This window comes from Rhipicephalus microplus, unplaced genomic scaffold (genome assembly GCF_043290135.1).
Source record: "Rhipicephalus microplus isolate Deutch F79 unplaced genomic scaffold, USDA_Rmic scaffold_35, whole genome shotgun sequence".
Classification (NCBI taxonomy): Eukaryota; Metazoa; Arthropoda; class Arachnida; order Ixodida; family Ixodidae; genus Rhipicephalus; species Rhipicephalus microplus.
Window position 1 is genome coordinate 4,552,489 of NW_027464608.1, and position 26,676 is coordinate 4,579,164.

Consider the following 26,676-nt stretch of genomic DNA (forward strand, 5'->3'; position numbering starts at 1 on the left):
CAATGCCGCGAACTATGCCTTCTCGTCTGTGTTTCGTGGCGAACATCTGGCTGCGCCCGATCGTGCTATCTGTTGTGGGCCGCACCCATACTGTGCCGCAAGCGAAGTGCATGTTTTCCTCCTCCCTCGGACGATCTCATTTTGATAGGGAGAGCGTTTCGCGGTGGGCCGTTCCTTCACCACCTGGATTTATCATTCTTTGGCATTCATTTTCAGAGCACAGGTTCGCTCTAATAAAAAACTAGTTTTTCCCAAGAACTCTGCGTCGTTCCTGGCTACGTGACAATATGATGGGACAAAAAATATCCATGCATAATTCAACTTGCATGAGCGAGTTCACTCCGCTCTTGTCGCCGTCTGTAGTCCAAGACACTTAAGAATACAAAAATACCACCAACGCAGCCATGTATTCCTGCTTGCAGCTGGTAGAGTCCATCGTAGCTGCCCTTCGTATCACGAAAATACCCTAGGAAGAAAGTGAACACATAATAATTATTTTTCGCAATAATTTACGCGTAGCAGCCATAATTTTGAGCTTTATTCTGATACCTGTCGCCTCGTTGAGAAAACTGACGACATAAAATTGCAATTCATTTCCTTTACCGCGAGTATAATCAACCTATTATTTTTATTCATTTGGCTACAAGAATAGGTCGCGGGTTACCTTTCTTATGCAATGCACACTTCCTGCTTTAGTCGGCAACAGTACATTACAACAACCCGAGTTTGATTTGCCTCTTTTGCGATTGGTTTTCAGTAGAAATGTTGATGAGAGTGCTAGAAGTACTCTTGGCTGTGGAACACCGGTCAACAGCATATAAAAAGGTTATTAAATTATCCATTCGGCAATAGCGCCAAATTATGTAGAGGCCGCCAATGAGTAGCTTCCAAACGACAAGTCCCGTTGCCGAAACAGTGACTCCATTGTGCATTCCCTGTTTAACTATTTCGCATCGCTTCATGCTTGCATCTTTCACTGGGATCGCTTGAGCAGCAGATATACATATTTTCCATTCAAAACCACGTGGGTACTTTATGCAAGTCCTCGATGTTCGCCTAAATATTCAGGGCTTTTACACGGGATGTCGCGCTCACATGGTATTCGTAGTCTTCATGGGTAATGTTTGCTGGCAAATGCATGCGTCAACAAACGACACGAAATGTGTTATAGGGACACCTTGACTGCCCTACACATAGTCAAGTGGACCGCTGTTCTCCTTCGGAAATCGGGGCATTTTTCAGGTCCTTCATATTTATATTGGTGAGATGCTGGGCATTTTGCCTCCGACTCGGCCTGAATGTTCCTCGAAAAAAATAGATAACTTATTTCATTCTCTAACAGACCAACTTTGCTACAAGGACTGGATTTTAGTCAATCGCAGTGCAGTTACTCCATGGCGAAACACACACGTAATCTATACCAGCTTATGATCATTAGGAGCTCAAGGAGTGCAAGAAGTGAACTCTGGAACCGAATCGAACACGAATACAAACCTACTTAGAACTGAACTAATTCTGTGTGCTTCACTTTGCTTACGAAGTATCCGATTACTATAGCGCCTGCGGAAAACAGATTGGCAATAATTTCATGGCCCTCCGCGTTTGCTGATTTGCAATGCGAAAAATATAGTGAATAAAACATCACAAAAACCACAACAGTTCTTGAACATTCTTACAATTTGAGACTACGTAGCGTCGAATTAGACGTTTCGCGCGGTCATTTAAACGTATTCTGCAGGGTTCGTCGTTAAAAAGGTTTATAACCATTAAAATATTTACTAGTCATTTTGGTATGTCACTTGCCAATAATGGTTTTAATGTTCTGTAGTCGCAAGTAATTCCTACTTGCACAATTTTTGCTTGCAAAAACTTGTATTCATTATTTGCTTTTTCTGAACGTTTTACACTAGAAATTCGCAAAGGAATTAAAACATTAGTCCTTCCTCAATGTTTTGCTATAAAAACAATAAAGTTTAATAAATTGTAACTACTTTACAGCTTACTGAAATAGACGAGCTCTAAGCGAATTACCTTGTAGTACACCTGTCTCTTTCGAATAGCTTTCAGACATTTCAGATCACTTGCTCTATTGCGCATCCTATTTGTCGCAAATGATAAGGAACATGGGCAATGAACATCACCCTTACTTCTAAGCGATATAAATATATTACATATTGGTCTACCAAGCGAAGGTTTTCGTTCACCAAACACAAAACTACATTTTCGTTTACCGGAAGCCACTGATGATCCTTGATGATGATGTGTGGTGTTTGATGGCGCAAGAGCCATTTGATAGCCAAAAAGCACCAGGTCAGTGGACAAGCGATGCGAACAATGATGGTGATAGGTGGCTCTAAAAGGGCTTTAAAATTTCTCACGCTAACATGGGTGAAAAAATAGAATTAAAACGATGACATTGACGTGAATCACGTGCAGTAATAGTAAATGGCAAAGCGTCGTGATGGTAAGACAATGACGGAGATGTAGCCACCACGGCAGTGAATGCTCTTCAGACATCGTGCTACGGAGCGCCAGGGTATATGACGTCAAAAAGTACGTACATCTGTTAAAAATGTTGAAAAAGGAGTTTTCCACCGATCAAAATTGTGCAGAGGTATCTGTTGTTGGTAAGACAATAAAAAGTGCTTTTTACTGAGATAATCTAAATAACTGCAGTGGACGAGGATGTAAAGATTCGTTAGTGACTCTCTACATCTCTCACACAATAGTTCATCGCCACTAGACAAAAGGTATGAATGTGTTGAGCGTGTGCGTCCTATCTGTAGTCTTGCAAGTGTGACTTGTGTGTAGCGGGCTCTGGATACTGTTGGCCAATTTTCAATTCTCGGTTTGATAACATGTAGTTTGTTTTCTGTTTGCCTATCCCATAGGCGCTCCCAGCATGCCCTGAGCTCCCGTCATTGAAAAGGTTTCAGACCAAGTGCAGGGACAGCTACAGTTGTATTGGCAGCAGCGTTTTCTTCAGCAGATGCGGCTAGCTGATCCGCCAACACGTTTCCAGCGATTTCGCGGTGCCCTGGCACCCAGCAGACTACAACAAGTCATTTAAGAGCATATATTGTGCGTAACAAGAAGTACGAAGACACAGGACCGGATTTTTATGCTTTCGCAGAGTTTTCAGAGCCCTTACTACGCTCAGCGAATCTGTGTATATTACCCCGCGTTGTAGCTGCAGTTTTTAATATGCTCGACGGCCACAGATACCGCGTGAACATCAGCTGTGAAGACGCTTGTTTCGAAATGCAGAATACCGAAGTTGAAGAAAAATGGGCCAACAGCTGCATAGAACACATGAGTGTGAGACTGAAGCATCTGTGAAAAAATTGCCCGCAGCTTCCCTCGGGGGAACACTGAGGAGGATGCGGACCATATAATTGGTTAACGGGGTGTTAAAGTGCGACTTACTTGGGTCGATGGCTAAATTGGTTAACGTGGTTATGAAATGGGGTGTTAAATTGCGACTTACTTGGGTCGATGGCTAAATTGGTTAACGTGGTTGTAGGAGGGGGTGTTAAATGAGTGAACACGTACACACGTATGCGAAAGGGCGGCGCTGGTCGAAGGGACGTCGATCATTGTGTTTGTGGATTCGTTGGAATTCATTTCACCGCGACCTTGGACGTTGACGCGCCGTACAAACCAACCGACGAGCGGCAACTGAGCGAGCGAGCGCCGACCTTGAGTATATATACAGCACGACGGCGCATGCACTGTCAGCTGTTGAATGTTTTCGAAGCGCGACGCCACATGCGCGTCCACTGGAGAATCAGGAGAATTGTAGATGTTGAACGCGGTGTGTAGAGGAGGAAGGGTGCACAGATGGTGGAGGAGTGAAGCGCGCGCGGTGTGTAGAGGAAGAAGGGATGCACAGATGGTGGAAGAGTGGGCGACGGCGCGACGGCGCATGCGCGCGCGTTAGCTGTCGAATGTTCGAGAAGCGGTGCGGACGGCGCACTACAAGGCGCGAGTATAAGATGCTCCGCGTCTAAAATTTTGGGCAAGTGTACTCGTGTTGGAGCTCGAGGAAGTGCGTGTGGATATGTGCGGTGGGTGCGTCTTTAGCGACTTGCACGAACGGTAGATCGCAGTCTACAACTTTCCACTTCCTTGGTGGCAGATATACTGCTGGAGCCATGAAACGTTGTTATAAAAGTGGCACAGCTGTTTCTTCAGCGAGCCTCCTTACAAAAAATGAGTAGGGCTGTCTCAGCGAAGGACGGTTATTGAACAATGTACAATTGCACAGAGCATTAATTGTGGAGTGCGCGGGATGTTCCTCGTCAGCGGTAGCCTTGAGACTATATATATGTAAGAGACAAGTAACATCGCTGCACATGGAGCGACCATTCATTGTATTCTACGTACAGACTCTCTTTAGGGCTAGTTTGAAAAGCAACCGTAGAGAGACGAATGCCTAGATGGTCGACAAGGTCGAGAGTCTTTATGGCTGATGGTGTCGCAGACTGATAGATTATAGCATTGTAATCTAGACCGTACGAGGCTTTTGTATACATTCATTAGACATTTCATGTCACTACTCAGTCTAGTTCGGGACAACTCTTTCAAAACATTCATGGTTTTCATGTACCTGTTCTTTAAACACTTAATATATGGTAAGTTTTACATCCAATATTAGCCAAAAACTTATGCTCAAGCATCACAGACAGATGTTGACCATGCAGGTCAATCTTTGAATTGGGTTGAACGCCCCTCTTTCGGCAGAACAAGATAGAGGTACTCTTTTGCGCGTTCAGTCTAAAACAATTCCTTTCTGCCTACGCAGAGACCTTGTTCAAACCCAATTGAACCTGACGTTCACAAACTGAGAGGTTACAGGACTTAAAACTGACCTGCACGTCGCCAACATATGTACAGTAAAACATAATTTGTGGGATAACGAAGTGCAAGGAGTTCATTTTGACTCTAATGGTGTACAAATTATTACCCCTCCTAGCGGCACTCCTGTTTCTTGAAACAAGACAACACAGTGCCCACTCGAACATGGAATGTCCAATGAGACAGGTAGGTTTTGATTATTGCCAACATTCTGTGCCGCACACCTAGGCGTGACAGGTCTCGAAATATGCCAATAAGCCACGTAGTGTCATATGACTGCTCTGTATCAATGAACACTGACAGAAAGAATTGTTTATGAATGAAAGCATCATTAATTTATGCCTCGATACAGACAAGGTGGTCAGCAGTACATTAGCCTCTCGAAACGTGCACTGGCATGGGTCAGGCAGACTATTTGTTTCAAGGAAATGCATCAGTGATCTGTTCACCATTTTCTAGAAAACCTTGCAAAGGCAACTCGTCAATGATATGAGCCCATAGCTAGATGCTGAAGGTGGGACCTGGTGCTGTTTAGGAATCAGAATAATGATTGCTTGTTTCCAGGTGGAAGGGATCTCACCGGAAAAGCAAACGGCATTATACAATAAGGAAGAGCTTTTTTGGGTTTCGGTAAGCAGACGCTTGAGCATTTCGTATTATCTACAATGGGAGCCTTTGGCGGTTCTGTTACAGCAGTTTAGCGATGCTTGTAACTAAGTTGAAACGAAAGGTTCATTGTGTGCTTTATTTTTTCGCGGATTTGCGTTCTATGTTTTGTTTTTTATTCTTGCTTTGTATCGTTGGAACGCTGGACTCGAATGAGTTGAGCTGGAGGCCTGTTAGAAGTGTGCACCGAGTGAGTTCACTTGATTTTCCAAACCATTGTCTTATGTGCTTATTAGAGGAATAGGATCTGGTTCTCGTCCTACTACCCTAGTGACCATGCTCCGGACTCTTGCTTCATATGTATACGAGTTGATTCGAGACAAAAACCTCTGACAACTCTCCCTCCTAACATTTCAAGGCATTCTTCTGCATTGAGATTTGATGTCTTTAAAATATACCAGGTTTTAGACTGTACGTGAGCCTCGAAGCAAACTTCATGCTTTGTTTTTTGTTTGTGAGCATTGCGGTATTCACTGTTTCACCAGGGGACTCGTCGTTTTCCACCTAGTCCAGATGTTTGCGGAATTAGTTTAGCTGTAGCTTCAACAAGAAAAGCAGTAAAGTATTGTACAGCTGCATCTACGCTAAAACCGCATAAGCTAGCACCCTTTAAAACTCATCCCCATTAGATTTTTATATCAGCCATTTGGGATCTTGGGGAGGACACTCATTCGGTACTGCTGAGCTCAGAAGTAAAGTATGTGCTCTCTTCGAGAAGGATTAATAATGACTTTCCAGTGAAGTAGAGGAAAAAAACGGAGATACAATGCTCAGGTCAATTGATTAATAGGTATTGTTAGCGAGGCTATATTATGTTGCTTTTTTATATTAAGGAGACACGCGCCTGAGGAGAAGAGAAACTGTTCAATCAGACGAAAGTGCTAGTCACCCCTCAGACTGCTATGTGCGTTAAAATCTCCAAGAAGGAGACACAGTTCTGGAAGTTCATCAATTAACGCCAGGAATGTTTATTTACTAAGTTGGTACTGAGGAAGAATACAACGACAGCAAATTGTGACCTGTTCAAGATAATGGCTCGGACGGCTATTGCCTCAAGAGATGTCTGAAGTGGTGAATCCACAACAATGGCAACACCACTGGAGAACGCCACTGCATCATTGCGATCTTTTTGAAACATAACGTAATAGCGTAAAAAGTTTCTGTGTTTCGGTTTCAAGTGTGTCTCTTGTACACACAGCACTTTTGGTGTATGTTTGTGAAAGTTCTAGAATATCGTCGAAGGTTTTCAGCAGTCCTCTGTCAATCAACTAGTGTATTTGTGTCATTTTTATTGTGTGCGGTGCTGTCTGTACAAAAGTGTTTCCCTAGGTTACAGGGTCCTTAAGGGGCGCTCTAATGCGCAGCCTTTATTATTAGTGCGCTCCAAAGAGCTGCGCCTTTCCTTCGGCATCTCGGGCACGGGAGGAGTGGGACTTATGTACACGGCCTCTTGTGATGTGGCAGATGGTGCCTGCTCGACAGACACATTCATGGTGCTTTCGGGCCTCACTGTGCTTCCACTGGCCCGGGTTCCGGCAGACTGGGTAGTCTGCTCGCCCTGTTTGTCAGGTGGTGGAGCAGTACTGGCTGCTCCAGCCGGGGGCGCTTGTGGCGCGCCCGCAGTCTCAATCTGTGTAACTTTGCAGGCACGGAAAGATGTGGCGCGGCACCCCGGCGTGTCACATCGGCGAAGGAGGGACTAAACTGATGACTGGATAACCGTTTACATGCTTCTTGAGAGTACAGATAAAACTTCACTTTAATTTGAAGGGTTTCTTTTTCTTTCTTGCAGATGGGGCACGACCTCGAGTAGGCAACATGGTCTGCTTTAGAGTTCACACAGCATGTTGTTGTTAAGGTAAACGTATCTGATGCGGGCTCGTTAGATGCACATTTTGTGCAAGTATTGCGCCCTCTGCAGATTTGTTACCTTTGTCCAAGGTACTGACACTTGAAACATCCACGAGGGTTTAGCACATAGGGCCTGACAAGGAGCTTGCAGCAGCCAGCTTCCATTGAATCAGGTAAGTCACTGGTACCAATGGTGATGATAATTTGTTTTGTGTTTCGTTTTTGTCTCGTCATGTAATTATTATTTAGACCTCGATTACATAATGGTCTTCCCAGCCTTCCAATAATTCACTTTCGGACAGTCCAAGCAGGTCGTCATCAGAGACTCTACCTTGCACTGTATTCATTGACCTGTGTGGGCCCACTGAAACTGGGACATCCCGAAACGCTACCAGTTTAGGTAAGTTGTCGTATTGGAGCTTGTCTCGAACATCCGAAAAATTTCGCCGCTTCCCAACTTGCATACCCAATATCCGGGGCTGATTGCGTCGGTGAGTGTTTTCTAAACAAAAAAAAAAAGGTGAGATGGCTGGAACTGCTTTGTTCCCTTCCTGGCTATGAACGACATGAAACTTGGGGAAAGACTGCTTTTCGTTTCGAAAAAGGAATGGTTCTTTGGTGCGCCACCTTTTCGGGCGGCGATCAGGGAGACGGGGAAAAGTTGGCCATACAGATTGTGAACAGCTCGGCGGTGATGGTGGCCACCCATCACGGAGCCCAACAAGGGGACGGTACAAGGTTGAATAGTTAACACTTGGAGACGCCAGCCACACAACGCCACTATAACCAAATTTAACTACCCAAAGTTGAATAAATACACAGGGTTAACCCTCGCTGCCAGCAAATTCGGAAGTAAACAAAAGAGAAGATGACAGGACAGATAAAAAGTGAGAGTTAAGGACGAAGATGTAGTGATAGAGATATGGGAAAAGGCGACTGCCGATTTCCACTGAGTAGGTATGCCCAGGAGTGGCATCTACGTGAAGTTGGGGCCAAAGGGGTGTGTTGCCTAGACCGGGACCCTTTAAGGTCTAAGCAGCAAGCGTCAACTCCACCCCAGAATCATCTTTTCCCCGGACACGGCTTAGCCACGCATGGATAGGCGTGGGGGGGGGGGGGAGTCGAAACCCCTCCATTAGCTCGGGCCCGTGATGTCGCTACACACAAATTGCCTGCTTATGCAGACACCCCTGCGGAAACTGAGGAACCTTCGAGATTTCGTAGGTGTATGTTTAAATAGACAGCAGCTACTATAGTGTCCACTGCGACAAACGTTACAAGCTTTAGATCAAGTCTGAGGCAGAATATTTCGACTGCTTTAGCAACAAGGCACGACAGATGAGCGGCGTGAGCTGTAAGATATCATGGCGCACAAGCACACATGCAGTGATCGCCACAAAAATTTGGCAACGCCACTGCCTCCCTATCACTGTCGGCTCATCATAAATATACAAAATGACAAATACGAAGTATTGTAACTTACTTCTAAGGAAGTCGTGGCAACCCCGCCGGAAAGAAAGACGAAGGGTGTTGCGAGGGAGGGGGCAGATTTGAGGTGGCACCCCGCTTTCTTGAAGAAGTCACGTGGAATTCTTTCAGAAATTTGCTATTGCTTTGAATAGCCTGCATTCCATGTAATGTGTGGAGCTTTGCAGTCACCACACACTAATAAGTGTCGGATTTTCTTCTTTCTGAAGCCACCATGATGAATTGTTCCTAAGAAATTCAATACTAAAGCGAAGTTGGTCAGCCAAAACAACTTTTAATATGTCTCGGAAACTTTTTTTTACTCGCACTGCCCCTGTCATGCTCAAGTTTGGTCAAACTCCATCACAATTCACTTTTAGCTTTCGGTCCTCAATTTATGCGTCATCTAACACCGTTGACACTGTTGTCAGAAAACACGGGGCTTTATAAAGGGCCCAGTATTGCTCTGGTAAGGATAGTCAATGACGCACCTTGAATACGGTTTCGAAGCTTGATAAGCATAGGAGCGGGAATGTACGATAGGGCGAGAGCACAGAAATATAGTAAACATGCTTCTTGCATATATTCAGTCAATAGGTCCACAAAGCAGGTTTCTTAATTTTTTCCCAGGGTGCCTACTAATACCAGTAGTGTTCGGGTGTGCGTGTGTGCGTGTGTGTACGTGAGAGAGAAAAAAAACGAATATAATTGGTGTATGTGTTCACCACATGCACCGCATAGTGCTGAAATCATTCTTGTACATCGAGTGCGTCTGTATTTCTATCCTCATACCAAACATTATCTTTATTACTATAACTGTGACAGCAATTTCTCTGCTGAATATTACTCCCAATTCGTGCAGTTTCGATTTTATTAAATTCTCCTCGAGATTAGTGCTCACCTGTTATGGCGGGGCTGCACAACAGTAGAGGCAGCAGTATTACACCGGCAGAACCCCATGCTCCTGCGACGGCATCAATGCCGAAGTAGTCGGCAATTACGACGGGCTTCAGACTCATGAGGCATCCCAACAGCATCGTGGAGCAAGCGCACACTAGGATGTATGATAGGAATGAACACGTGACTGGTGCTACAAGGAACGTCCCACCAAGTAAGAAGAAGTTCGCCGCCACCAGCGTCGTCCGGCTCACCAGTCCGCTGTCGGCGACGAAAGGAAGTGCTATGCGTCCATTATTTCTGCAGGAGCGCAGTAAGAAACTGAAAGGTCTGCATGACGGCGAGCTGACCCCTTGTCAAGAGCGTAATCTACGATTGTTGCGGGAAATATGGCCACAGTGTAGTCTATCGCAACAACAGCGAGCACAACTGCGTAGAACCTTGGCTTTGCTAAAAGTTGCATCATCTTCTGCAACATGGTAAAACTCGTTGAGGATTCTAAATGACATTTTTCCTTCAGACGAGCTGTGTGCAGCTCAACGGCGTTATAATCAGCCGTCTTCTCCGCACACGTGTTTGGGTATTTTGGAAATAGATGTGCTGTGCTTTCGTTTCTTAGCACAGAGTTCGATGTTTGTAGAGAGACTGTTGTTCGTGATTCTTCCGTCTCAGACTGTAGTGCAGTTGCGACCAAAACAGCTAGTCTTTCGTTGTTAGATGCGCTAGCACGCGCAGTAGCGATATCCATCCTACTGCTGTGAAGGTCTTCCAGCTTGTTTACTTGCATTGACACAGGAATCGAAGGCAATGTCATGCTATCATGAAGGTTCTGCAGGGATAATTGGTCAAATTCACGTGGCTTTCACTTTACTGCTAAGCTGTTTGAACTTGGTCTCTTTTCAGTGACAGGTGTTGTACTAGAATGCCATCTCTTTCGCTTACATGTCCACCATGGCGGCTCTTTCAGGAGTAGTGACAACGCTGTGACGTTCATGGTAAGGGCAGCGCAGATGAGCAGAGCTCCTCTAAAGCCGTAAGCATCTTTGAGAGACGTGAGTATAACAGGATACAGCAGGGAGGACCGTGAATATCCAGCGAACTTCATGCCGCTGGCTATGCCTCGGTACTTGTCGAAGTACATCATCACCAAGACGATCAGCGTTAGGCACACCACACCAACGCCAGTGCCTGCGTAAAGTGGAAAAAATGTACCACATCTATTTATTGCTCCTAAAACAAAACCTGTTGAGGATCCAAAACTATGGTAGTTCAAAAAATTTCAGTTGTAATTTTGCTTTCTTTAATTAATTATCTTCAACCACGAAGTTAACTGCCCAATGCTTACCTTTTGGTGCATTCGCTGAAATTCTAATAAACAATGCATTCCTTTCTTTCGCAAAAATGTTTCAGATTTCTGGTTGCATTCTGTAGCTTGTTACTTGACATCATACACAAAATTTACATCTTCTATGGTGAATACGCAAATGTGACAGCGTTATATTAGGAGATATCATTTATTACTGCTGCTGCTTGCTTGCCAAAGTAACACTGCGTCATGCAGGGGTTCAACTTTTTATTAAGTGCACTACAGTAACTACTCAGAAGTCTTTGGAAGAGACAGTAATTACCTCGCCATTTCATAACTTCTATACCACTTACTTTTGAATACAGCAACCAACACAGGATTAGAAAACATGCACACAGAAAAGATGCAAACCAAGCGGTGTCCTACACCTCATGCAGTACAGTGTGAATACAGCGCCTGTGTGATAATTTTGATATGTGCGTGTTTTGTACCCTTCTCATTGCTGCAATGAAAAATCGTGGCTCACCGAGTAGCCTAGCAGTACATATTGTACCGTACAATCAAGAAAAATTGCATGTCAATTAGTCTACCTCGTTTGTTCTGTGTGTTATTCACACACGGAGCAATTTCCCTTCTTTCCGTAGTTTACGGTCCAGCGTTACTGAAATTGGAACTGAGATAGTTTGCTTCTTATGCAATATGTGATCACAGAATTGCTGAAAAAGAAACTGATCATGGAACATAAAGAAGAAATATGCACAAGTACTCTTGGCACCCATAATTCACAACGTTTATACTTCAGAAATTTAACACTAGTACATACATGCATTCGAAAAAAAAACGTCTAACATTCATGTCACATTCCTAAAGGAGGAAGTTTCTAGCAATAAACAAAACAGAGCTTTCTTACTAAATCTCTCTATTCTTAGTGCTCCTTGCGTTTAAAAATATTCAGCCTTCAACTTTAAGGATTTTCTAATGTTCTGTCCACCAGCACAGAATAGAAAAAAAGGAAGTGTGTTTGGTCGACAGTGAACTTAGTTGAACCACTTCGTACTTCATATCGATGATGTGGATATACTTTTAAAACACGGACAGACAAGAGACAGAACCCACATAACACATCTTATAACTGTGCATTGGAAAGCTGTGCGCTAAAGCAGCACATTGATAATTTCAAGAACAAGTTGCAGCAGGCATCTCGCAAAGTACTCGCGTGCAGCAAATTTTGATCAGCGCACGAATATTCATTCTTCGAGGCTCATATTAGGGGCAAAAATTATTTAGAAGGGTGCGCACTCACGTGTTCGTACAGCTTCACTGATGTTGTCTAAAAAAAAGTACATTTTCTGAGTGCCACTAACTTAGCATGCACATGCCCTGTACGGAGGTGATAACTACAGGCATATTGAGGCCATATATAAGGAGCTTGTATTTGCGATGCTCCTTTATTTTCCCACTAAACAACTTCAAAGTTGCACTGTTGGTGTCCCTTGCCTTCTCTGTGCGCGTCTACAAAGCACATCCACCCTGTCACCTAGTTCGCGTTTCTTCCCTAACAGCTGTATATATATATATATATATATATATATATATATATATATATATATATATATATATATATATATATATATATATATATATATATATATATATATATATATATATATATATATATATATATATATAATAAGGGAAAGAAGTGTGTATCTAAGGGCTCGTTTTTCCGTGTTTTGACACAATAGTAATGAGATCTACCAGACAGTAATGCCAAGGAATGTACAGGAGAAGTTATTAGAACCAATAGAGTGCAAATAAGAAGAAAGAAAAGTGGGTGAAAAATAACCAGCCGTGAGCAGGAATTGAACCTACGACCTTCGAATAGCGCGTTCGAGAGGATTGAACGCGTTATTCCCAAGACGAGACGTCCACCATTACGCCAACGTCTTCACGTACGCAACACCGCATCTATACAGACCAAGCACCACCAATACGCCAGAAGCCCTATCGTATATCGCCTTCTGAAAGGAGAGTCATCGCTGAGCAAGTTGAAGACATGCTAAAGAAGGGCGTCATACAAGAATCGTGTCGTCCATGGGCAAATCCTGTCATTCTAGTCAGGAAAAAGGATAATTCAAGGATATTCTGCGTAGACTATCGTCGCCTAAATGCCATCACAGAAAAGACGTCTACCCTTTGCCACGTATAGATGACGCCGTGGACTGCCTGCATTCTGCCTCCTATTTTTCTTCTGTTGACTTGCGTTCTGGGTATTGGCAAATTCCTATGCATCCCTCAGATAAAAAGAAGATGGCCTTCGTAACACCAGATGGTCTCTTTGAGTTTAACGTTATGCCATTTGGTTTGTGCAATGCTCCAGCGACATTCGATATATATATATATATATATATATATATATATTTATATATATATATCATTCATTAACTGGCGGGCTATGCTTTCACTGCTGTTGGCCAACACCTTAATGTCTTGGGCTTGGGGTGTGCACATGAGCGTTTTGGGGCGCGCTGGCAAATGTGCGTAGGTGAACGTGCCAACTGCGTGAACGGCCATGCAAGGAAACATGACGTGTCAGTTGGGAATAACGGGATCGTGATTTGTCTACAAGCGTGTAGTTGTTTTTCTTCGCTGGTTGGGTGAACAGTCACTCCGTCCAGCTGTTTTTCAAAGAAGCTGTCAGCGACGAGATCTACTTTTGCTTTGCAAAAAAAAGTAAAACCGTAATATAATCGTATTTGTACACTCCACCAAATCCTGAGGTGGGTGCAACACGGAAGAACTTTCGAACAATGACAGGACCTCATGACATATTTAGATCGTGTAATTGTGTTCTAGCTGCATACATATTTTATTCATTCTCAGAGATCAACAAAGTGGTTATACTGATATTAAGTATGGATGAACGAACACCTTCAATTTCTCACCGTGAATCAGGCCGACAGTCTGCGTCATCCACGTCATGTTTGGTGCAAACGTGGCACCTAGTAGTCCTGCCCAGAGGAAGACGCTGCCGACTATCCCCATCTGGAAGACGGACACGTGCCCTTGACCTAGTGACACAAGAATGCCTGCAGCGTATACACAAAGAAAACAGTATGTCATGTGCTTAAAACATGCTTATGTGTCTATCTGAGCTTGTTTTATTAAGATGTCTAGCTCTGACTGACAACTGTTACGAGAAGGTGGAGTGTCAGTCTATTGAAAGTTCTTTTGTTTTCTGGAATTTTCAAGCTTGAAATGTAATCTACATTACTTCCACACTGTTAATTATTATATTTAATGAAATATTAGACATTGATAAGTTTATTGGAGTTAGACAAGTTTTACTTGCGATGCGTCTATTAAGTAATAATATTTTAATCTAGAAGCACAGAAATTATGAGCCAGCTTTGTGATGGCTTCGGCGGAAGCTCATCACCCTGCACGCAAAGCCTAACATAGGAAACCAAGTGTATGTATTGCAGAATTTAGAGGCTTAGAAATTGCCTTTACTTGATAGTTTATATGTATGCAGATAGCTAGACTGCAGTCGGGGTTGTGGGCACTCAAATTCACGAGGTTGTCCTTGCTGTTCGGCTTTTGCCTGCCTTTCGCTTTCCTACTTCCTCTATTTATGTGAAAGTGACAGTGCCTTGTTAAACCAGGACCGCTATTTTCGCTTCATTATTTACCTTTCCCTGGCGAACGGGCATATGTTATTGAAATTTTCTTCTCAATTTGGTTTTGAAAATAATATTAGAGAAGGACAATAACGTGAGGTACAGATCATCTTGCATCATATTTTTTTTCGCCTTTAGCAAGCGACCTGGTAGTGCCATATTCTTGAAAACCAACATGTCCCCGCTTCTGAAAACATAAACACAACTTGTTTCTATTTAGTACACCTACGGTAACGATTAAAGCTAGCGCGAGACGTAGTCAACTGAAACGGTGTGGCGTAACGTGTCAACAGTATTACGAACCGGCCAAGTGCCCTACGATCGACAAGACGCTGGCGGGCCAGGACGCTGACTCTCGGTTGACGTCAAATTCCTCCAGGAAAGACAAGTACATGAATCCTGAGTTTGTCATCATCACAACGGTGAAGAAAGCTGCCACGCAGGATGTGCCAGCAACGCTCCAACACCGGTCCATTTGCGGTACTTGTGACGCCATGACCTGCGTATGTTGAACCCAAATATGCCGAAAATGTTGGGCGAAGCAGGAGTCTTTGACGGAAGGTATAAAATGTGATCTTAAGGGCTCCAGAAATTTTGACCACCTGGGCTTCTCTGACGTGTACCTTAGTGTAAGTGTACGGCAGCATTTTCACCTCGGTCGAAATTGCGGCGGCTGCGGTCCGGGTTCCATCGGTTGACCTGGAGGCAATGCTGCCAACACTAGGGAAATTCCCCTATATATAACTGATTTTGGTTGTACTTGGGGAAAATGGTAATTTGGCAACATCTATGAAAGTTTTTGACGTATGCATGTGGGAGGTAGTGGCCAGATACTGCACCAAGTGGCCAATCCTTCTCTGGTGAGGGAGTGCGTTCCCGGCGGTGGTTACCGAGGAGGCCGTACACCAGGCCTCGTAATACAGTTCCACCACCACGTGGATTTTTTTTATCCGGTTGGGAACTGCGCGGCACCGGGGTTTGAACCACGAACCAGGCGGATGCTCTAACTACTATGCCATCGCTGCTTTCCAAAGGAAGAAGCAGGATTTTGAAGAGGCTACTCAACAATCAACCACATTCATACTATCACTCAGGAAATAGAGACAGGCTCAGAATATAACCAACCATTATACATAGCCTTCATAAATTACGAGAAGGCGTTTCATTCAGTAGAAATATCAGCCGTCATGCAGACACTGCGGAATGAGAGCGTCGATGAAGTATATATAAACATCCTGGAAAAAATCTACAGGGAATCAACTGCTACCATAGTGCTTCATAAAGAAAGCAACGGAATACCAATCAAGAAGGGTGTAAGGCAGGGGGACACAATCTCCCCAATGCTATTTACCGCGTGCTTACAGGAGGTTTTCAGAAGCCTAGATAGGGAACAGTTAGGGATAAGAGTTAATGGAGAGTACCTTAGTAACCTGCGCTTCGCCGATGATATTGCGTTGCTGGGTAACTCAGGGGACTAATTGCAACTCATGATTACGCAGTTAGACAAGGAGAGCAGAAAGGTGGGTCTTAAAATGAATCTGCAGAAAACAAAAATAATGTACAACAACCTCGAAAAAGAGCAGCGCTTCGAGATAGGTAATAGTGCACTTCAAGTTGTCAAAGACTATGTCTACTTAGGGCAGGTAATAACCGCGGATCCGAACCACGAGATTGAAGTAACTAGAAGAATAAAAATGGGGTGGAGCACATTTGGCAAGCAGTCTCAAATTATGACAGGTAGATTGCCACAATTCCTCAAGAGGAAGGTATATAACAGCTGTATCTTGCCGGTACTTAGCTACGGAGCAGAAACCTGGAGGATCACAAAGAGGGTCCAGCTTAAATTGAGGATGACGCAGCAAGCAATGAAAAAAAATGGTAGGTGTAACCTTAAGAGAGAAGAAGAGAGCAGAGTGGATTAGGGAACAAACGGGGGTTAAGGATATCATAGATGAAATCAAGAAAAAGAAATGAACATGGGCCGGGCATGTAGCGCGTCGACAGGATACCCGCTGGTAATAAGGGTAACTAACTGGAATCCAAGAGAAGGCAAGCGGGTTAGGGGGAGACAGAAGGTTAGGTGGGCAGATGAGATAAAGAAGTTTGCTGGTATAAATTGGCAGCAGCAAGCGTAGGACCGAGTTAACTGGCGGAACATGGGAGAGGCCTTTGTCCTGCAGTGGACGTAGTCAGGCTTATGATGATGATGATGATGATGTTGATGATGATGGAAGTTTTTTGCGTCCACGTGAATCAAGCCTATCGACGGAGGGACCTCCCGCCTACAACCTTTTTTTTTCGTTCTTTCTTCCACCTTTTCTCTTTTACAACCCCTCAACACTCACCCAAAAGCGCTGTGCCATGCCCAGTAGCGGTTCTGAGGTGTGCAAGGAAGCGATAGGGAAGGTCTCCATCCACAATGCTGTGTCAGCGCTCTCCTCTTTTTCGCTTCATTGCGGTTCCTACTGTGCCGTCGGTGTTCGACGTCGATTGCCTTAAACCCGGGTAGAACCAAACAAAATGTGCTCTCTCTCGAGCCTGCCGAATATATGTTTTCCTTTACACCAGTCTCCCATTTTCCCGCCTTTCACCCGTGGCGTTATTTCTTTGGTTTATCGTTGTCCTTTATCGGTTTTCCTCCTTTGCGAAGGCTGTCTCGTTGCTAGCGAGCTGACTCTAAAGCCATGTGGCCCCGCCAAGGCTACGAAGGTTTCTGTGAAAAGCGCGGCCAGAGCAGTAGGCAGCATGTATGCGGTTATTTGCAGAGATGCGAAAAAAAACGTTGAAAAAAAGTGGCTTGTGGAAGACTGCAAGGGTATATTTGAAACAAATATATGGCAGTCAACATTTCTAATAAACATATCTTTTCGTAGCCATTCAGCAGGTTGCGAGCAATGAACTGCCACATCCTGCAAGTTATGCTTTCGTGGTTAAACTATTTGTCGGCACAATGCCCTGTATCAGATATCATGACAAAGCTTGAAAGTACGTTTTTCAAGACATCGTTTATAAGTTAAGTAAGCGTGCATCACTTCATGTTTTATATGAGCACCACCAAGCATTTCCTGCAGTAGAGTTGCAAAATAACAGAATTGCAAAATAATATCAGACAGTGCAAAATAACAGAAGTGATAAATTTTTCAAAGCTTGCTTGCCAGAATATTTCATGTACTACGCTCGGTATGCTCATTCTGGTTATATTATATCAAGGAGGTATATCTCCAGCTCCGGCTCGACAAGCGTCTTTACCCTCCCCCTCATCCATCACTCACGGCGCTCGAGGCTCGAACTCTACGGCACATCCAAATGAACTGCTTGATAACCCCCTCTCGCCTTTTCCTTTATAAATATAGGTCTAACCCCTGCTGTCCTAATTGTCCCTCCCCATACGCTGACCTGTCACACTGCCTGTTTTACTGCCCAACTGCTCAGCAATCCAGCTATTACCCTCCCCCATCCCTTTCCATCACCTCCTGGCTCGACTGGATCGGCGCCGAAGGGGAAGAAGAACAGCGACGACTGATCGCACAGGCGGTCGAAATGCTCGGCCTGTAAATTTGGCTGAATAAAAGTCTATTACTACTACTACTACTAATGATATTATCATTATTATTATCATAATTATTATTATTAGTTTGTAACTTGCGTGCTATTACAAGTGCACTATATCGAAGTGTAAGATTTCCGAGTCTAGCATTGAACAGCTAGCAGTGTTCCTAAACATTATTTCGATGATTTATTCCTTCTTCGCCCTTAATACAATGCTTCTGTCTTGGTGGTGATGATGATGCTGATGATGATGATGGTAGAATTTAGTGGCGCAAGGGCAACTCAGGGTAAAGAGCACTAAACACAGGGTTTTTCGTCGGTTCACTTAGAGAAAAAAGATCTACTCAGGGTGGCAAGAATAAAAGAGCGGTGCATAGTGAATAATCGTAAGTTTAATGACTATAGGTGATGAATTAAAAGCGGTCTAAACCTATGGGTTTTACAAAGTCACGCAGCGTCGGCAAAGATCCTTGTCAGGACATGGAGTGCATGCTGCATAACATTTGGTAGAGAAGTCTCACCGGTTCTCTCAGGACTGAGAGAGGACTGAGATTAGTGAGAATATGTAATGAAATGCAGGAATTTAACATAAGCTAAGAACTTTAAAACTACTTTTGTGGGAAACATAGGATCGTCAAAAAAAAGTAAAGGGCGAGGCTGTATGTCGCATTTGTAAAGCTTTGGGAACTGACGCAGTCTTTGTGGTTCAAGGTACCGGCACATAATTAAAGCGTGAACGACAGATAGCACATCACCACAATTTTCACAAAGCGGTGCTGAAGAGTTGCTTAAAAGGTGCGAGTGTGTTGCATGTGTATGACCGATCTTGAGTCCGCACAGTGCAACCTCTTATTATCTGTTACGTTTTTCAAGAGCATATCTACCTATTATTGGCTTTACTGTGTGCAATTTGTTTTTAATTGCTGCGTTCTATTCCTCTTGCCATTGCCTACGCATTTGGTTTCTGGTTAGCGGCGTCAGTTCCTCATACGGTACGACGACTACGTCTACTGTTGGGCAGAATACAGAGGACTTCGCAAGTCGATACGCTGCCTCATTGCCAGTTATGTTGCAGTGTCCCGGAACCCAGCCTATCGTGATTTTGAGCTTGGATCTGTAGGCTGACATGAGGCAGTTTAGAAGGCTATTAGTCGCTGCATTTCATGGGTATTTGCGAAAGACAACGCAGTCACTGCACTGAGGGAATCTATGTATATGATGGAGGCTTGTTCTTTCTTCTTTAAGATGTGCCTTATAGCCAGCAGTATGCAATAGCACTCAGCAGTAAATATGCTAGTATGTTCATTCATTGTGGCAGATTCAGAGTAGGCTGAGTCATATGCAGTACATGCGACGGCCGAGGACTCTGAAGCATCCGTGTACTACTCAGCACACCTGTATTTTGCCTGCAAGTACATAAAACGCTTATCGATTGCGACTGGGAGGCCGTGCTTTCTACCTCTAGGAATGACAAGTCACAATTGATAGCCTGCATTTCCCATGGTGCAACAGTGTCCTTGTTGAAGATTGGAGACGGGTATATGCAGATTTTCAAAGTACGAGGCCACTTTTGTGGGATGGTTTAGCGTAGCTGATGGTCGCCTCAAAAACAGGTGGGTGTTTGATGTAGCCTGCAATTGCTCGCGAGATGGGTCGTCGACAAGGGAAAGCACCTTGGTTGCATAATTGATGCTTGAGAACAGCCGTCGTTGTTTTAATGACCACCGATCTGTCTCAACATAGAGGCTAGCTGTTGGGCTGGTTCGGAAGGCAACACTAGCCAGACGAAGCCCATAGTGATTAACTGGGTCAATCATTTTAAGTGTGGATCTCCACGGTGATTTGTATACAACCCAGCCATAATCAATACGTGAGAGCTCTACACTACTGAGAAGGTTTAGTACACGGTCACGATCTGTACCCAACGACTGATGTGAGAGAATTTTGAGGAAGTTCAAGACTTTCAAGCATTCCAATCGCAGCGGCTCGATGTGTGGGACAAAGCTGAGATTTTCATTCATTACAACACCTAAAAATTTATGATCCTTCTTAGTGGTATTGGTGTGTCCATTCATTGAAATGTTGAGGAATGGCCTTATGCGACGTAGTTTCGAAAAGAGTAGGCAAACAGTCTTGTCACAGTTAAACTTGAAACCATTTTTGTCTGCCCAGCTTGAAAGCCTATTTACTGCCAACTGAATCTGACGTTCGCAGATTGCTAGGTTGCAGGATTTGAAGCTGATCTGAATGTCAATCAGATATAAAGAGTCGGAGCTTGTTTCAGACAGTATAGTGTTTACGGAGCTCATTTTTACGATGAATAAAGTGCAACTAAGAACGCCACCTTGGGGGACACCATTTTCCTGCGGAAACTGCTATGAAAGGGCATTTCCAACACGAACCACGAACGTACGTTCAGATAGGTAGCTTTCAATTGTATTCAGCATGTTCCCTGACACTCCAAAAGATTGCCAGTCACGGAGAATGCCAAAACGCCATGTCGTGTCATAAGCATTCTCTAAGTCGAAAAATACATAAAGGCAGTGTTGTTTGTGAATGAAGGCATCCCTGAAGTAGGATTCGAATGCAACCAGTTGGTCAGTTGTCGAACGTTGTGAGTTGAATCCAGCTTGACGACCGTCAAGGAGGCCATTATATTCAAGGTAATACATGAGGCGGCGGTTTACCATTTTTTAAAATACCTTGCACAAGCAGCTAGTCAGGGTGATAGGCCTATAACTAGCAACAAGTGTGGCTTCTTTTCCTTGTTTGAGGATGGGTTTGTTGACTGCCTCTTTCCAGGCCATGGGTAGGTGCCCAGAGGACCTTACGCTGTTGAACAATAACAGAATGGCATCAAGCGTGTGTTCGTGAAAGTGTTTCAGCATGCCATATGTAATCTTGTCTGGGCCTGCTGCTGAGTTACCACATGTCAGCACTGCCTTCAATTCGTCTATGGTAAACAAAGTGTTGTAGCCTCCAGGAGATGGCCTTCTATCGCGCATAGGCCTACGTTCCTCAGCAAGCTTGTGTCGTTTAAAGGAGTCTGTGTAATGTGCTGGGCTGAAAATGTACTCAAAATGTTGGTCTATGGGATCTGCCTGGTTTTCCAGCGTATCATCAGCAGTACTGACGAGAGAGCCGGATGAGTGTTGTGCCATTGAAGTGCTCTTACCCTGTTGTGCACCCTATGCGTATGAGTGTAGGAGTTGACTGACGAGAGAAAGCACTGCTAGGTCTCCCGCTTTGATTTTCGTCGGATACGCCTACTACTCTCTTTTGCACGCTTGAAGTTCATCAAGTTGTCAGCTGTAGCGTACCTGCGTAATATCGACCAAGCTTTGTTTTGGTGCTCCCGAACGTTTTTGCTCTTTGCGTTCCACCAGGCCCATCGTTTGTTTTGCGTCTTATCAGTTGTCTGTGGGGTCGATTGCTCTGCGGCCTCAATGATATGTAGTACGACCAATGCTTCACAGTCATTATTGCCTAGCTTTTTATCAGATGAACGCGCCAGTTCTGTAAGTTCTCGGAATTTTATCCAGCCAGCATCCCGTTCTATAAAGCTGAATATATTTGTAGTCGTCTTACATGTACTTCGTGTGCGTTTTAGACAGACAGGGAAATGATCACTTCCGTAGAGGTTATGAATTACAGCCCACTCTGTGATTGCCATGAGTGAAAGAGAGCCGATAGCAGGATCTATGGCTGTGTATGAGTTGTGTGCTGCGTTAAAGAATGTTGGCTCTTTTTTGTTAAATATACAGGAGCCGGAAAACAAGAGGAAGTTATCGATTAGGGAGCCTCGAGAATCTGTTCTTCTGCATCCCCGTAGGGGGTTGTGCGCATTAAAATCTTCAACCAGGAGGAATGGAGGCGGGAGCTAGTGGACGAGAAATTCAGTCTTTACTGGACAGGTGGTTGTCTAGAGAGATATATAATGAGCAGACAGTTGTCACTCGTACAAAGATAAGGGTTCGTATTGCCACTGTCTCCAAGTCGGTAACCAGAGGGAGGATTTGAGTTTGGAGCGCTTTCTGCACCATAATAGCAAGACCACCGGATGAAGGGGCAGTGTCATGCCTGTCCTTTCGGTATACCACATATCTTTTTAGAAAGTTGGTGTGTGTTGAGTTCAGGTGGGTCTCCTACAGGCAAAGCATGTTAGGTTGGAGCTGCGCAAATATTTCTTAAATGTCATCCAGGTTCTTCAGTAGACCTCGGCAATTCCAGTATATGATACTGTCGGCAGCCATTTTTGAGAATGAAGAAAGGAAGGAGGTTATTCAGACCTCGCCACATTTGTCACGCGTGGGGGTGTTTCCATTTGTCACGCCACATTTGTCACGCCTCGGGGTGTTTCTCCCCTCTGAGGCGTTCTATTGGGCTCCGCTTCAGTAGGAGGGATTCCATGAGCATCGGAGAGGCTGAGGACGCCGGTGTCACATTCACTGCTCCCCTGTGAACACTCGGAGGCTGATGGGGGTTTCTCAAGGGGAACAGGTGCCCTCTCATTTGTCTTTGTCGTCCCCAAGGTCTCATGGAGGTTGACCTGCGGGGTTTGGATTGCCTGTGTTGTCCCTGAGGTCTGATGTAGGTTCTGAGGCGGTCTATGAGGTGATGGAAATATGGTAGATTTGCACTCCAGCTGTTTCCAGAAGAAAGTGCGGACCTCGTGAAAATATTCCAGCAGCACGTGATAATGATTTAATCAATGATTTCACCTGACATGACCATGTCATAGGAGCGGAAGAAGTTACACATGGAACTTCGTGTTTCCCCACTTCTTCTACGGGTTTTCCCTCAAGTGTTAACAATTGGTAAAGGTTAGTTTCTGTGCCCCTGAATCTGAAAAAGACAGCTTTCGTTTTTTCTATTTATTCTCAGGTCATTAGTAGTAGACCAGCGCAGTACATCTGATAATACACTTTGGACTTCGACAGTAATATCAAGTGAATTTTTTCTCGAAACAAAAAGACTGGTGTCAGCCGCGTACAGTAGAAATTCCGCATCGGTGTTTATGTCGACAATAGTATTTATGTATATATTTAAGAGCATTGGCCCTAGGAAGCTTCCTTGAGGCACACCGCAAGAAATGATTTCATAGAAAGAAAAACAGTTAGCAATTGAAACACACCGTTTTTTTCTAGGAAAAATATGAACAAAAAGAGAATTCGGTACACCGCGTACCCCACAGGCGTCTAACTTGCACAGTAAAGTGTGATGATCAAGGGTATTGAATGCCTTGCTATAGTCAATGAAGACACCCAGCGTAAGCTTTTTTTTTTTCGACGTTTTTGATTATCGATTCTTTTTTGGGTTAACAACGCAGTCTGTGTGGATTTGCTAGGCTGAAAACCATGCTGATTTTTTAAAAGTATGTTGTGCTTGTTAGGAAAACTACTCAGGCGGCAGATAATTATTTTCTCTAATGCCTTCAAAAATACAGGAATAATTGAAAATGGTCGGTAATTATTGGCATCATTAACATCTCCATTTTTATAGATGACGGATACTTTTGTAATTTTCATGAGATTCGGGAAGTTTCCAGACTGGAGAACTAGATTAAACACGTAGGCTAAACAAGGAGCAAGGAGGTCAATTACGTGCTTAATTGCTTCGACCTGAAATCTGTCAACATCAATAGCTTTGCTGTTTTTAAAGATAAGAGTGCGCGCACTATTTCTGCTTCATCTGTGGGTGCAAAAAACATTGTGTCACAATTGTGGTAAGAAATGTGAGTATGGGCAGTACTTCCCAGTGGTTGTACTGCAATCGCAAAGTGCTCACTGAAATGCTTGACTAAAGGTACACCGGTTAGGTTATACCCGTTTACAGTTATTTCCGTTAAAGTAGTCTGAACAGCATTGCGATTTAGGCCTTATTGATCGCTTTCCAAACCTGGTTAGGCCGCCGTTGACAGATATAAGAAAACACGTGGTCATAGTAAGAGGTATTTGCCTTCTTTATTGATGCAGTTAGTTTCTTTCTTGATCATTTTGAGGTGTCCTCGCCCTACCCAAGGTTTTCTTATTTTTTGTTAAGCTTAGCGTTTATGTAAGGAAAACATGTATTTTAATGGTTCCTGAATATAGACACGAACTCACGAGAACTCTCATTTGGCTCCATCTGAACATAAACAGGAGACCAATGTTCTCTCAGAATCAGCCTAGGGAATGAATTATTATTTTTGGTTGGACATACATCTGCACTTAATATTGCCATTGCAAGTCATTTCCTGTGCAGCAGTTCTGGTAAATGCAATGAAAAAAGGACAATGGTCACTCACCCCTGCGGATATCGTGCCAGCTGCGCGTACAGCAGTATGTATGCTAACAATGAACAAGTCTGGGACTGACGTGCAAGTCATTGTCACAAGTTTTGGTGTAGTAATGACACTATTATAACCCCAAGCGGACAATGTGTTAATGAACTCCCGGGAAGTCACTTTATCTTTCATGAGGTTTAAGTTAAGATCACCGCTTATTAAAAATGTCGTACTGATTAAACTAAGAATATTCTAAGATTTCCTCAAGAAATTCCAAAAATGTGCTGAGGTGACGAGACGGTGGGCGGTAAGACGCCACGTACACATTGTTCTTATTCTTTATACAAGTCACTTCATAATCAGGTGTATTACACGTAAATCCCGGAATTATGTCACGAATTGCCACTCCGCCCCCTCGGCCCCCTTACGCGAATTGCCACTCCGCCCCCTCGGCGTACTTCGATTGCTGCAGTAGTGATTAGAGTTAATGAGATTAGGCATTTCACTTTCTTCATGATATCATGTTTCAGTCAGCATAATCACATCGAAAAGAAAGTTGAATTCACTAAAAAATGAGCTTAAATCATCTACCTTAGGGGCCTGGAGCGCGTTGAGGTGAATAGCAGTGAACATGCACTGCGACTGCACCGGAAGTTCACAGACTGACCACTGATATCAAAAGCTACAAGGTCAAAATGAACTAAGGAGGGCACCATTTGTGGTAACTATTATCATTAAAAGAGTACTATGAATTTCAACAGTTTTTGTATTGTTGCTACGAAAAAAGTTGAGGTGCCAAAAAATTACATTTGTAGTGCAGTTAATATATTTCTTAATACCGCTTCCTAAAATAATTGTTTCGTTTTGACATTTAGGTGGTGGTATTATAGTGACACATAAACAGCGTGGTATATATCTAAGTCACACGGGGATAATAACAAGCACTGAGTAGATTGCTGTGTGTTATTAGTACATGTTGCATTTAAACAGTGAAAGGTGAATAATGTGAAGGTGCTCCAAGAGTCATTTTGGTTGCACACATACGCAGATTTTGCAAATAAAGTGATCTGTTCTATCTCTATGTAATAAGCTCTGTAACGGGGGTTGTCTTCCGGATGCTGGCAATTTAACAAAGCTTTAGAAACCATGCATGTATGCTGCCATACAAAGAAATAGCACTGCAAGAAGCATGACATCATACTTTCCATGATGCGGCGAAGCTTCAATAAGCTGCGTGAGCCAAGATGACTTTAGTATTTTGTTTGGCAAAGGCCTAGCGTACTCGCCAAGGCAAGAAAAATTTCGAAATGAAACTAAATTTTTTATACTTGTTTGCTGATTAGATTGGTAATTTTTAATGTTAACCCTAAATGCAAAGCAAAATAAAGTGCATTGACACCATTGTTCGGAAAGCTAATAATAAGTTAACCGACTCATGAGTTAACTCACTGAAAATGATTGATCCACAAGTCTGAAAGCGACCGGTTGCGTAATGTTTTGCTGAGTTTTATTACAAGTGAGTCAGGTTGAGGAAAACATTAAAAAGTTTGAGTTCGAGTGCGCTTGGTTGAAGAAAACCATTAGTACAAGGCCCAAGAAAAAAACACATATCTCGAGTCCACCAGAACACATCCAACCAGAACACACCACACCAATGTGGTCTTTCCACCAGAACACATCCCACCAGAACACACGAGAGTGTTTCAGTGTTCCCACCAGAAAACAGCACACCAAGAGTGGCGTGTAAATGACAACACATCAGTGTGTTCTCATGTATCCACCAGATCACACTAGTACACAGCAGAGACACACTGGTGGGATTTTCAACTGGAAATTGTCGAGGTTTCTCAGCAGTCCTCTGACGTTCCACTGTAGCATTTGTGTCATTTTATTGTGTGGTGCTGTGTGTACAAAAGTGTTGCCTTAGGTTACAGGCTCTCTTGGAGGCCCTGAACTTTAGGGGGTTTTTTGGCGTTCTCCGAAGAGTGGCGCCTACCCTGCGGCGCCCTAGAAGCCGGAGGAGTGGGAGTTGTGTTCATCACCTCCTGCGAGGTGGCAGATGGTGCCTGCCCAGCAGGCACCTTCGCAGTGGTTTCGGGTCTAACTGCATTTGCAGTGGCCCGGGGTCCAGCATACAT

The 26,676-nt window shown here is 43.8% G+C and overlaps 1 pseudogene; it reads right to left on the bottom strand.

Moving 5' to 3' along the window:
* Window positions 1–317: 317 nt before the first annotated feature.
* On the bottom strand, window positions 318–26,676 carry LOC142786875 (monocarboxylate transporter 10-like; annotated as a pseudogene).